We start from the raw sequence: 13,032 nt of genomic DNA, 5'->3' as shown, positions 1-13,032 counted from the left end.
CCATGCTGGGTGAGATAAATATCTTGGTCAAATGCCAACTTTGTATAAAAAAATGGGCAAAGTTGTCTTTTGCCAAGATATTTCTCTCACCCAGCATGGGTATATGTAAAATGACACCCCAAAACACATTCCCCAACTTCTCCTGAGTACGGCGATACCAGATGTGTGACACTTTTTTGCTGCCAAGGTGGGCAAAGGGGCACATATTCCAAAGTGCACCTTTCGGATTTCACCGGTCATTTTTTACACATTTTGATTGCAAAGTTCTTCTCACACATTTGGGCCCCTAAATTGCCAGGGCAGTATAACTACCCCACAAGTGACCCCATTTTGGAAAGAAGACACCCCAAGGTATTCTGTGAGGGGCATGGTGAGTTCCTAGAATTTTTATTTTTTGTCGCAAGTTAGTGGAATATGAGACTTTGTAAGAAAAAAAAAATAAATGAAAATCATCATCATTTTCCGCTAACTTGTGACAAAAAATAAAAAGTTCTATGAACTCACTATACCCATCAGCGAATACCTTAGGGTGTCTACTTTCCGAAATGGGTTTGTGGGGTTTTTCTACTGTTTGGGCATTGTAGAACCTCAGGAATCATGACAGGTGCTAACTTTTACCCAAACCATTTATTTTTTGCCCAAACATTTTTTTTTTATCAAAGACATGTAGAACAATAAATTTGGCGAAAAATTTATATATGGATGTCGTTTTTTTTGCAAAATTTTACAGCTGAAAGTGAAAAATGTCATTTTTTTGCAAAAAAATAATTACATTTTGATTAATAACAAAAAAAGTAAAAATGTCAGCAGCAATAAAATACCACCAAATGAAAGCTCTATTAGTGAGAAGAAAAGGAGGTAAAATTCATTTGGGTGGTAAGTTGCATGACCGAGCGATAAACGGTGAAAGTAGTGTAGTGCCGAAGTGTAAAAAGTGCTCTGGTCATGAAGGGGGTTTCAGCTAGCGGGGCTGAAGTGGTTAATACAAGTGACTAAAAACCTCCATTTTGATGTCCAGATGTTACACTAGTTCATAATCATCCCCTTACATATGACATCCTTAAAGTAGACGAACAGAAAACGCTCTACTTGATCAACTTTTACGTAAGGGGAATAGGTCTTAATCACGAGTTTTTTTCTGATCGAAGGAGTGCTCATTGATTCGGAAACCACCAGCCTGGGATCATCCTTTATTTCCTCAGCCTTTTTCAAGACATCCCTGAAATTTCCATCACCCGTAAAGGTAATATCGTATATACCTCGCTTGGGGTAGTCCTGAATCGCCAGGATTTCTGTTTTTTTGGCACCCAGCAACACAATCTCCACCAGATTTCTCAGCACTTCCTTCTTTTTGTCCGGATGTACTCCTCCAGTGAGAACCGCTCTCACAGAGTTTTTGAGGTGAGCGTATTCCGGCACGAAGCCGGGATCGTCGCCCATGGTAGCTTCGGAACGCTCGCCAACAATGCTCGCAACACGACGCAGCACCTTCTGGATCTGGATAGACCCACTAGAAGGCCGGGGAGGATCGCAACTCGTTATTTAGGGGACTAATCCCTCTCCCCAATAGCAGCAGGTGGGTGAAGCCCGGGCTATAAACCCGGGCGATCCCATCAGGCCGAGGAGAGGGGTACCCCCAAATACCTTTTGACTAGACCAAGTGATGAAGATAAAATCACATACACTTGATCTTAGCCAAAAGGCCAAGAAGCGATAACTAGAAAAGGGCCTACAGGCCGATGGTCCCTAATGCAGAACACTTGTGAAGGCGATAGCCTATACAGGCCCCAGCTGCAGAGACAGTCCGGGAGGCTTCTTTCTCTCACAAACCAGGGAAAACATGCGTGCTACGCTCTGGAATCATCAGAATGCTCCACTTCGTGTTTTTCGTATCTGCATAGCTCCGCCCACCACTTTTGGTAACGCCTTTTCTTCGCACGCAATTCCTGGTCTCCAAGCACGCCAAGCAGAAAGACTGATAAGGAGTGAATGGAGAGTAGTGAAAAAAAAAAAGAAAAAGGGTATGCATTGTTGATTGTGATGTCACGGCCCCATTGTTGAGTGTTCCGTCAGGGCCCTTGTGATGTCATCTACTTACCTGACCTTACTTGACCTCTGACCTGACAGGCCTCTTGTGACACGTGCAGTGTTCCGTCCATTGGCCAGACAAGGCAGGTCCAGCTATTGCTGATACATAGGAAGTGCTACACTACTTTTTAGCCTCAAAGTCATCCATCCAGTTTAAAAGATCCACAAGAGGGAGACACAGGCAAACAAACTTTTTACTTATTTACTAAAGCACTAGAAAAGCTGATTGGTTACATCCAGCATACTTGCTACAAAAGGGTCAATTCCCAGGAAAAACTCAGCAGCCTGCACAGGTGCGCACTACAGGCCCAAATCAAACCCAAGGTGCGTGGAGTGGGTGGAGTGGTCCAAACACTGCATTCAGGTGATATCCAAACACTTCATTCAGGTGATAAGCCAATTAACCCAACAATTAAGCCATCAATCTTAATTGGATTTGGGGTGTGTGGAGAGGTGACTGGCTGGCTAGGCTGCTTGGTGCTGAAACAAACCCACACACAGCTGATGCAATTAGGAGATTGACAAGCTAGATGCAGGTATGCAGAAAGCAGCACAGCACAGCCCTCACAGAGAAGAAGCTGAAGTGCAGACTACTGAGGCAGGACACAGCAACTTCACACTTGCTTGCTGGAAGGATGCTTGCAATCCATCTCTCAATTTCATTCTGTTTTTTTATACTGGATTAGAAAGGGTGCACCGATCCTGGAGGTACTGCAATACCAGGTCAATGCGTGGAGTGGACAGAGCAAGCTCTTTTTCCATCTGCCTGTTCGAAAAATCCATTTAATATATGGTCCCCAGATAGGGAACGTATCAGATATTAAACTGAAAAGAACAGATTTTTTTTTTAAGTTTATAACCCCAAAGGGGTATATTTATTGAGACAATAATAATTTACAACACATAAAACTAAATTTTTCCATTTAAACTTAAAAAACAGTATACATAAAAGATTAAATAACATTAAATGATTGAACCCCATTCTTTTAAAAACCACTTATGACACATAAAAGGAGCTCTCTTTTTGTCAATTAAATAATATTGGTACATTTCATCTAAAATCATCTTTAAAACATTTTCTTCAGAAATAAAATCATGCTTAAAACATAAAATATTTCTGGCTGACCATAGAGCTGCTTTTACACAATTAGTGATCTTCGATGCCATTGCTCCTTTAATTCTTGAAGGGCATTCCAGGTCACCATAGCAAACTCCGTTCATGGTTATCGCCTTTAGTCCCGTAATTTTCTTTAATAGGGGAAACACTTTGGTCCAGATCTTCTGCGCAAAGAAGCAGTACCAGAACAGGTGGAATACATCCTCTTCATCCCTACAACCTCCTCGGGGACATTCTGCGGAGTTTGCAAGTCCTCTTCGGTGCTGAAATGCCCGGCATGGAAGACACTCATGCACTCAGCTCCAGGCCAGATCTTTCTGCAAGTTAAAAAGATAATTAATATTCACATCTTTGCATATTTTTTAGCATTTTGCGTCATTAAAATTCTTAATTGGGGCTGTTATTTTCTTATATTTTATATTTTTTCAAATCATCTTACTATTCTTTAATTCTTCTACCCTTTTCCCATTTAGATTAAAAAGAGATACTATTTTATCTAAAATTTTATAAGAATCAGGTAAATTAAAAGCAGATGGGGAGTTTAAAACCGTATTAAACCAGTTATGCTTTCTCATAAAAAAACCTGTATTATATCTGATAAAATAGGACCAAGCATTGTCTTTAAAAAGGGTATTAAAACAAAGACTAAAATATTTAATTAAGAGAAAACTTTTAATATCTGGGAAATCTTTCCCACCTTTATTCTTAGGAATCACCACCAACTCTCTTTTCAGTTTTTCCATCCTGGACACCCATAAAAAAATTAAAACAAGCCTTAATAATTTTCTTTAAAACACGCTCATGGGGTGGAAAGACCAAACTTAAATAGAGTAAAATGAGCAATAAAATCATTTTTGTAATTAAAACTTTACCTTCCATAGTGAGCTTCCTAAGGTTCCACATACAAATTTTGTTGTTTATTTTTTCTGTCACCACGTCACAACTTTCAAGCCCGTCTTTAGACTTACTGAAGGTGACTCCTAAAACCTGCACAGATTCAGACTCAGGAATAGAAATGTCTGTTAAAATCATGTCTCAAATATTTAAAAGATTACTCTTATTAAAATTAACTTTAAAACCAGAGGAACAGCAAAAGTATTCCACCTGTTTGTAGAGACACCCTTTCGGTACAAAAAGTCTCTAAATTATTGCTACGTCGTCCATGTATCCCACTACTTTGGCCTCTTGTGCCCCCTCCCCGCCCACCCGCTCCCCCGCCTGGCCGGGACTCCTCTTATTTGTTTGTCTTTTCTTAAGGTACACAAAAGAGCCTCTAATGCGCAGTTAAAAAGCAGTGGGGACAATGGACACCCTTGTTTTACACCTGATTTTAAAAAGACATCCTGAGTCTTAAAACCGTTAATTAAAATCTTACTTGAGCAGTTTTCATTAAAAGACTTTAAAGATTGTATAAAACCTTCCGGTATACCCATTTTCTTTAAGACCTGGAACAGATAAAAGTGTGAAACACGGTCAAAGGCCTTCTCGAAATCAAGGGATAAAATTGCCGCCTTACCTTTCCTCTCTTTAATATTATTTATGGCATCCTTTAAAAGATTTAAATTATCCCAAATGCTTCTCCCGGGTACCCCGCAACTTTTCTTCCAACTTTTTTTCTTTTTCTCTTTGCCATCATACTGTACCTTTAAAATACAATAATTTATGGTCTGAAAACACATTTGATAAAAGCTCACAACTAAAAGGCAGTATTTGATAAGAACAGAAGATAAAATCGATTCTAGACTTAGATGTAGCGTTACTCCTGGTTGCGCCGGCCTCTTCAGATAAATCCCTATTACATTTCTTAAAAACATCAGTTAGTTTAAAATCTGTAATTATATCTTTCAAAATCGAGGAGGTTTTATCGTAGTTCCTACTAACCGTGTTTGAGAGCCGGCGCTCCCCTTTTAAAATACAATTAAAATCTCCTGCTAAAATCAAAGGTTCAGAGTCGTTGATAAAAAGGGATAAAATCTCTAGCATTTCAGCTCTCTCCTTTTTATCGGTAAAACCATAAACGTTTAAAAACTGCCATCTAAAACCATCAATAAAAGCTTTTACCAATAAAATCCTACCAGGTAAAATCTCGTTAATACTATCAATAAGAACATTCCCTTTAAATAAAATCGCTATTCCCGCAGATCTGGATTCGTTAGACCCAAACCACACTGACGGCCCCTGCTTCCAGTCTCTTATATTTTTTATATTCTTGCCTGTGGGGAATACAGCACTCTTGTAAGAAAAAAACTGTTGCAGTTAAAACCGATAAATAATTAAAAAGTGCTAATATTCTCGATCGGGAATGCACGCTGCAGGTATTAAAAGAAATGCCACTTAAAAAAGCCATGGTAGGAGTTTAAAAAAATGTGTTTTCTTACCTAAGGCACAGCTTCAGACATCAGTCAGCTAAGCCAGAGATGTCGCTCGCTTCGTCTTCTCCTCCAGCCAGCCAGCCAGAGTCCACCGATTCCATTGTTCCAGGAGAGGAGCTTCCGTCACTCAGCTGACCCCCCTCTTCATAACGCACTCTGCACGGTACTGGACCAAATTGTCTGCTGGGTAATGCGTCGGGACTCAGAGCCGCGACCCCACTCCCCTCCTTTTTTGAGGCAGGGGTTCCATCCGGGGCTGTTTCAGGGACAGCCCTCTGCTCCGCTGCGGTTCCAGCATCCTCCCCCTCCCTATCGGGCTGGGGAGGGAGACTTGGATGTCGACCTAAGGGTTGGACCACTGGTCCCCCAGCAGATCCTCTCCTTCGGTCTCCCTTCACCGCATCAGCGTACCCTTTAGTTTTTTTTGGGGCCGCAGCTCCTCCCGGGTCCTCTGCAGAGCTTACCTGCCGACCAGGGACCAAGTGCGGGCCAGGCGGATCAGCATCATCCGAATGACCCCCAGGACCCATTTCTGCTAAAATGTGAGAAAGAGAAGTGCGTGCAAATGTGCCATTACTCCCACCCCCAGTGAGTTCAGGCACCCCAGGGTCACTACTCCTGGGGCACTATTGCACCTCGGGCTTCCAAACAACTCAGCCCTCTGGCTTCGATCCAGCAGTGCCCTTCGTCACCTAGCCAGGGTACCTTGAAACCCGGGCCATACACGCTTGGGATGCTGTGTGGTTCCCTGCTCTCCCCCAGTCCATACTGCAACCCTCGGGTATGCCCTGTATGGGTGGGGTTTACAGTCCAGGAGCCAGGCTCGACCGGACTGATAAGAACAGATTTTTTTTTTATTTTTTAAGTTGACTACCCCATTTTATTAAAAACAATCAATTTTACAGAAATAAAAACTCATTATTAATTTTATAACATTAATTTAAGAGATAATTTTTTTTAAAATAAATTAAGTAACTGATCCCCATTCTCTTAAAAAACATTTGTGACACATAAAAGGAGCATTCTTCTTATTGATTAAAAAAAATAAATCCATTTAATCTAAAACCATCTTTAAAACATTTTCTTCTGTAATAATCTCATTTTTAAAACATAAAATGTTCCTGGTCGACCACAGAGCTGCCTTGACACAGTTAGTAATCTTCCATGCCATAGTGCTTTTGATTCTTGATGGGCATTCCAGGCTCCCATAAAAAACACCGTCCATTGTTAGAGCCTTTAGTCCAGTAATCTTCTTCATCAAGGGGAGCATTTTAGTATATAATTTTTTGGTGAAATAACAATAATAAAACAGATGAAAAACATCCTCCTCCTCTCTGCATGCTCCCCTGGGACACTCCGCGGTGCTCGTTAGTCCTCTTCGGTGCTGGAATGCCCGGCATGGAAGACACTCGTGTACGCAGCTCCAGGCCAGGTCTTTCTGTGAATTAAAAAGATAGTTAATACTAGTGTCTTTCCATATTTGCTTAACTCTGGTTTCACTAAAATTCTTAATAGGGGATGTCAACTTTTCATTCTCAATTTTCTTTAAAATTGCTTTACTGTTTTTTCAAATATCTACCCTTTTTTGGCTTAAGTTAAAAGAATTTGTTACGTTTTCTAAAATCTTATAAGAACCGGATAGATTAAAAGAATATGGAGAGTTTAAAACCGTCTCAAACCAACCATGCTTCCTCATAAAATATCCAGTATTGTAACGCATAAAATACGACCAATAATTATCATTAAAAAGGGCATTAAAACAGAAGCTAAAATATTTGACTAAAAGAATAGTTTTAATATCGGGGAAATCCTTTCCCCCTTTATATTTTGGAAGCATTACTGTGATTCTTTGTAGCTTGTCCATCTTCGAACCACAGAAAAAATTAAAACATGCTTTATTAATTTTCTTAAAAACACGGTCAGATGGAGGGAACACCATACTTAAATACAGTAAAATCTGTAAAATTATCATTTTAATAATTAAAACCTTTCCCTCCATCGTCAGCTTCCTTAAATTCCACATACATAATTTTTTATTTTTTTTTCGGTTGCCGCATCCCAATTCCTGAGGCCATCATTCGACTCACTGAAGGTGATTCCAAAAATCTTAACTGACTCAGACTCAGGAATGTCGATATCATTTAAAACCATATCTCCGATATTTAAAACGCTACTTTTGTTAAAATTAATTTTAAAACCGGAGCCACAGCAAAAATGCTCTACTTGTTTGGAGGCTTTCTGGATTGCAGGGGTGTCCCTACAAATTACCGCAACATCGTCCATGTACCCCACCACTTTTGCCTCTAGTCCACCCCCGCCCGGCAGGGGGACTCTGTGTATCAGCTTATTTTTTCTTATCTGGATTAAAAGAGGCTCTAGGGCGCAGGTAAAAAGTAGTGGGGACAAGGGACACTCCTGTTTCACCCCTGATTTTAAAAGGACATCCTGAGTCTTAAAACCATTAATTAAATTCTTACTGGTGCAATGGTCATAAAAGGCTCTCAAAGATTGTACAAACCCCTCTGGTATACCCATTTTCTTTAAAACCTGAAAAAGATAAAAATATGACACACGGTCAAAAGCTTTCTCAAAATCTAAAGATAAAATGGCAACTTTTCCACTCCTTTCATTATCATCATTAATAATATCTTTTAAAAGGTTTAAATTATTCCAGATACTTCTCCCGGGCACCCCGCAGACCTGGTTCTGATGGATAATTTTATTAATAATTTTTTTTAACCTATTTGTGCATAACTTTGCCATTATTTTGTAATCACAGCACAAAAGGGTAATGGGCCGCCAGTTTCTGATATCACTTTTGTCACCTTTCTTATATAGTAATGAAACTTCGCCCTTCTTCCAGGAGCCCGGGAGAACCTTGGACCTAAAAACCTCCTTAAAAAGATAAAACAAGTGTTCTTTTAAAATGCCATAAAAAGTAATATAAAACTCAATGGGTATACCATTGGGGCCAGGCACTTTCTCCTTCTTAAAACTTTTGATTGTTTCTAAAACTTCTTGTTCCGTAATGTCCTGTAATAAAAATCTTTGAGAGTCAAGGTCTAAAATATTCTCAATCCCCTTCAGTGAGTCTTTCATAAAGGATTTGTCTATCTTCTTTTCGTTAAATAAATCTGAATAAAAATCATGTGCCTTCTTTAAAATACCTTGTATATTTTTTTCTCCCCCAAGCTCCTCAATCTGGGTACGTTTATCTTGGATTTTCTTAAAAAAATACCTGGAGCAGGTTTCATTCTCCTCGAGGTGTTTGACTTTGGAACGAAATATAATCTCCTTACCTTTCTGCTCCAGGCACCGTATTATTTCTTTTTTGCTCTCTAAAATTTTTTTCATATCAATACCCATAAAACTCTCTTTTCTCTCGAGCTTTACTTTTACCTACGTCAATAAAAAAGGTTCTTATTTTCCCCTTCATTGCCTCCCACCATTCGGTGATTGGCATTCTGGGGTTTTTTACCCGTCTGCAGCGCTTATAAAACGTAATAAAAGCAGATAAAACCTTTGGATCTTTTAAAAGAGAGACATTTAGTTTCCGTGTTTTTTTCTTTTTACACTTACCACCAAACTGTACCTTAAAAGATAAAAATTTGTGATTAGAAAAAATATTAGTTAAAAGCTCACAACTAAAAGGCAGTACTTGATAAGAGCAGAAGATAAAATCAATTCTTGATTTGCAGTTTTGCGTTATTCCAAGTGACGCCGGCCTCTTCAGATAACTGACTATTACACTTTTTAAAAACGTCAGTGAGCTTGAAATCTATGACGATGTTTTTAAGCAGAGAGGAGGATCTGTCATAGTTCCTGCTCACTGCGTTAGAGAACCGGCGTTCACCTCTTAAAATACAATTAAAATCTCCTGCTTAAATCAATGGTTCAGAATCATTTATAAAAAGGGGTAAAATCTCTAACATTTCAATTCTTTCCTTTTTATCTGTAAAACCATAAAAATTTAAAAACTGCCATCTAATACCATCAATAAAAGCTTTAACTAATAAAATTCTCCCCGGTAAAATCTCATTAATATGGTCTATTAAAATATTTCCCTTGAATAAAATAGCTACACTCCCAGACTTATTTTCATGGACCCGGACCACACTGAAGGTCTGTCCTTCCAGTCTGCTTTATATTTATTATAGTTTTGTCTATGGGGGATGCAGCATTCTTGTAAAATAAACACCGAAGCTGATAAAAGTGATAAATAATTAAAAAGGGCAACTCTCCTAGATTTCGAGTGCACGCTCCTGGTGTTAAGGGAAATACCTTCTAAAATAGCCATAATAAAAGATTAAAAGGGGAGTTTTCATTATCTTAACTGGGCACAGCTTCAGACAGCATCAGCAATACCAGGGTACTCGTTACCGCTCTCTTCACCACCTCACACACCAGATGTTACAGAGTCCATTGTGCCGGTCGGAGAGGAGCTACCATCGCTTAGCTGGCCCCCCTCACATCCCAGCACGTTCTCCGGAGTGAAGTCCAAAACCGAACATAGGGTAGCATCAGGTATCAGGGCCGCAGCGCCGTCCCTATCCCTTTCCGGGGCAGAGGTCTCATTCATATCAGTCTCAGGGATGGTATTGATGGCCCCCACCCCACCGCTTGGGTGAGGAGAGAGACCCTGTAGGGTGCCCTTGGGATCTGCCACTGGTCCCCCAGTTGGCGTCCCCTTTGGGTCACCCTTTACCACCCCTGCCCAACTTCTGCTTCTTTTAGACGCCGCAGCCCCACCCGGATCCTCCATAGTGCTGGGCCCAGGGACCGAGTCCGACCCAGGCGGATCAGCATCATCCAGTCCCCTCTTATTTTCCCCTCCTGGTGAAAGGGTTTTGTCTGTCCGCTGATCACTGGACTTGCGCTTATTTCGTTTCTTCTTTGGTTCACCTGGTTGGGGGGACCTGCTTGAGGTATCCATATGCTCTGGCTCCTCTCCTTGGGGTTGTGGTTCAGCTTGTCCGCTCTTTTCCTTCTCGCTTCTTGGATCCACCTGTTCCCCTGGCTGCTTCTGCTGCCCTGGCTGTGCCCTAAAATAAGATTTAAAAGGACAGTCACAGGAGAGATGGCCAAATTTTGTACACGCATAACATCTTTTGCCTAAGGCACATTCTCTCGCCTCATGTTCAGTGCTGCCACAATTTTTACAAGTGCTTTCACAATCATCAGTGTAATGACCGTATAACTTAAAGTTTCTACAGAATGGCGGTATCCTAGAAAAAAACATGTCTCCTACCATGTCTCCCAATTTAAAACGGGCTGGGGGCAAGATGATACCTCCTGGATGTTTGGGATCACGGCAACCGATGACTTTGAATAGCCATTTTGATGTCCAGATCCCGGCAGTATTGAAGATTTTTCAAAAAGCTATGATCTTTTTAAAATATGTAGCTAAAAAGGCAGTAATAATATTAATCACTTTTAAAAATACCATTTTGGGTGAATGTCACGTCATACACCCGACGCCTAGGATAGTCTTGTATGGCCAAGATCTCATATCTCTGTATACCAAAGACACCATACAAGACTTCCTTTACCAAATACTCCAAATTATAATCAATTTTCTTTCTCTCTGTAACATAAAGGCGTATTGTATCTTTTATCTTAGCATACTCCGGGATCTGGTGCTCTTCTTCCTCTTCTTGTCTGGATATATTCTCTCTCAGGTTCTCGGTTCCTCCTCGGGATTCTTCTCTTCCTCTAGCTCCATCATCTTTGGAAGTCTTCCTCTGGGGTTCTTCCTTCTTTTCGCCGCTCTTCTTCTTCTCCACTGTGGTATATTTTCCTCCTCCGACTCCTTCTCCTCCTTCGACTCCAGTGGCTCCTCCTCCTCCCGGGTCGTCAGCCATAGATGGACCTTTGGCGCGATGTCTCTGTGGACAATAAATACAAATGCTTCCCTAGCCGTCCGGAGACTTCGAGGGGTAACGGGGATCGCAACTCGATGCCCCCTGGACTAAGCCTCTCTGCCAATAGCAGCAGGGGGGTGTAGTCCAGGCAATGAATCTAGGACGATGCCCCCAGGCTGAGAGAGAGGGTACCTGAGAGCTACCTTCTGACGTCTGACCAAGTGCAGCACACAAGATACTACACTTGATCTTAGCCAAAAGGCCGAGAAGCGATAACCAGAAAACGGTTCGCCCTACAGGCCGATGGTCCTCAATGCAGAACACTTGTGAAGGCGATAGGCTACAGGCCCCAGCTGCAGAGACAGTCCGGGAGGCTTCTTTCTCTCACAAACCAGGGAAAATGTGCGTCATACGCTCTGAAATCAACAGCATGCTCCCCTTCGTGTTTTTCGTATCTGCACCCACCACTTTTGGTCACGCCTTTTCTTCGCACAAAATTCCTGGTGCCAAAGCACGCCAAGCAGAAAGACCAATATGGAGTGAATGGAGAGTTGTGAGAAAAAAAAAAAAAAAAGGTATGCATTGTTGATTGTGATGTCACGGCCCCTTTGTTGAGTGTTCCGTCAGGGCCCTTGTGATGTCATCCATTGACCTGACCTTACTTGACCTGACCTGACAGGCCTCTTGTGACACGTGCAGTGTTCCATCCATTGGCCAGACATGGTAGGTCCAGCTGTTGCTGATACATAGGAAGTGCTGGACTACATTTTAGCCTCCAAGTCATCCATCCAGTTTAAAAGATCCACAAGAGGGAGACACAGGCAAACAAACTTTGCTTATTTAATAAAGCACTACAAAAGCAAATTGGTTGCATCCAGCCAACTTGCTACCAAAAGTGTCAATTCCCAGGAACAACTCAGCAGCCCGCCAAGGTGTGCACAACAGGCCCAAATCGAAACCAAGGTGCACAGAGTTGAGGTCCAAACACTGCATTCAGGTGATAAGCCAATTAACCCATCAATTAAGCCATCAGTCTTAATTGGATTTGGGGCGTTTGGAGAGGTGACTGGCTGGCTGGGTTGCTTGGTGCTGGAACAAACCCACACACAGCTGATGCAATTAGGAGATTGACAGGCTACATGCAGGTATGCAGAAAGCAGCACAGCACAGCCCTCACAGAGGAAGGAGAAGCTGAAGTGCAGACTCCTGAGGCAGGACACAGCAACTTCACACTTGCTTGCTGGAAGGATCCTTGAAATCCATCACTCAATTTCATTCAGTTTTTTTTTATACTGGTTTAGAAAGGGTGCACCGGTCCTTGAGGTACTGCAATACCAGGTCAATGCGTGGAGTGGACAGAGCAAGCTCTTTTTCCATCTCCCTGTTCGGAAAATACATTTAATATATGGTCCACAGACAGGGGACGTATCAGATATTAAACTGATAAGAACAGATTTTTTTTTAAGTTGACTATCCCTTCGCAGGAACGTCATTTTTATTAAAGGAATTTACAAAATATTAATAATTTTTACATAAATACAGAAGAAAAAATAAATCAAAAGAATGGCATTAAAAGGAATAAAATGATCTCATA

General features: G+C 41.2%; 1 non-coding gene and 3 pseudogenes across 1 annotated transcript; all 4 read right to left on the bottom strand.

Moving 5' to 3' along the window:
• Positions 1–1,571: 1,571 nt before the first annotated feature.
• Positions 1,572–1,715, bottom strand: LOC122942883 (annotated as a pseudogene).
• Positions 1,716–2,774: 1,059 nt separating this feature from the next.
• LOC122942672 lies at positions 2,775–2,961 on the bottom strand. The gene has a single exon (XR_006390633.1). It is a non-coding gene; the product is annotated as a U2 spliceosomal RNA (small nuclear RNA).
• Positions 2,962–11,500: 8,539 nt separating this feature from the next.
• LOC122942887 lies at positions 11,501–11,712 on the bottom strand (annotated as a pseudogene).
• Positions 11,713–12,739: 1,027 nt separating this feature from the next.
• LOC122942804 lies at positions 12,740–12,946 on the bottom strand (annotated as a pseudogene).
• Positions 12,947–13,032: the final 86 nt, after the last annotated feature.

This window comes from Bufo gargarizans, chromosome 6 (genome assembly GCF_014858855.1).
Source record: "Bufo gargarizans isolate SCDJY-AF-19 chromosome 6, ASM1485885v1, whole genome shotgun sequence".
NCBI classification, from domain to species: domain Eukaryota; kingdom Metazoa; phylum Chordata; class Amphibia; order Anura; family Bufonidae; genus Bufo; species Bufo gargarizans.
The sequence above is the reverse complement of the archived record's forward strand: the minus strand, read 5'-3'. Positions and strand labels throughout refer to the sequence as shown.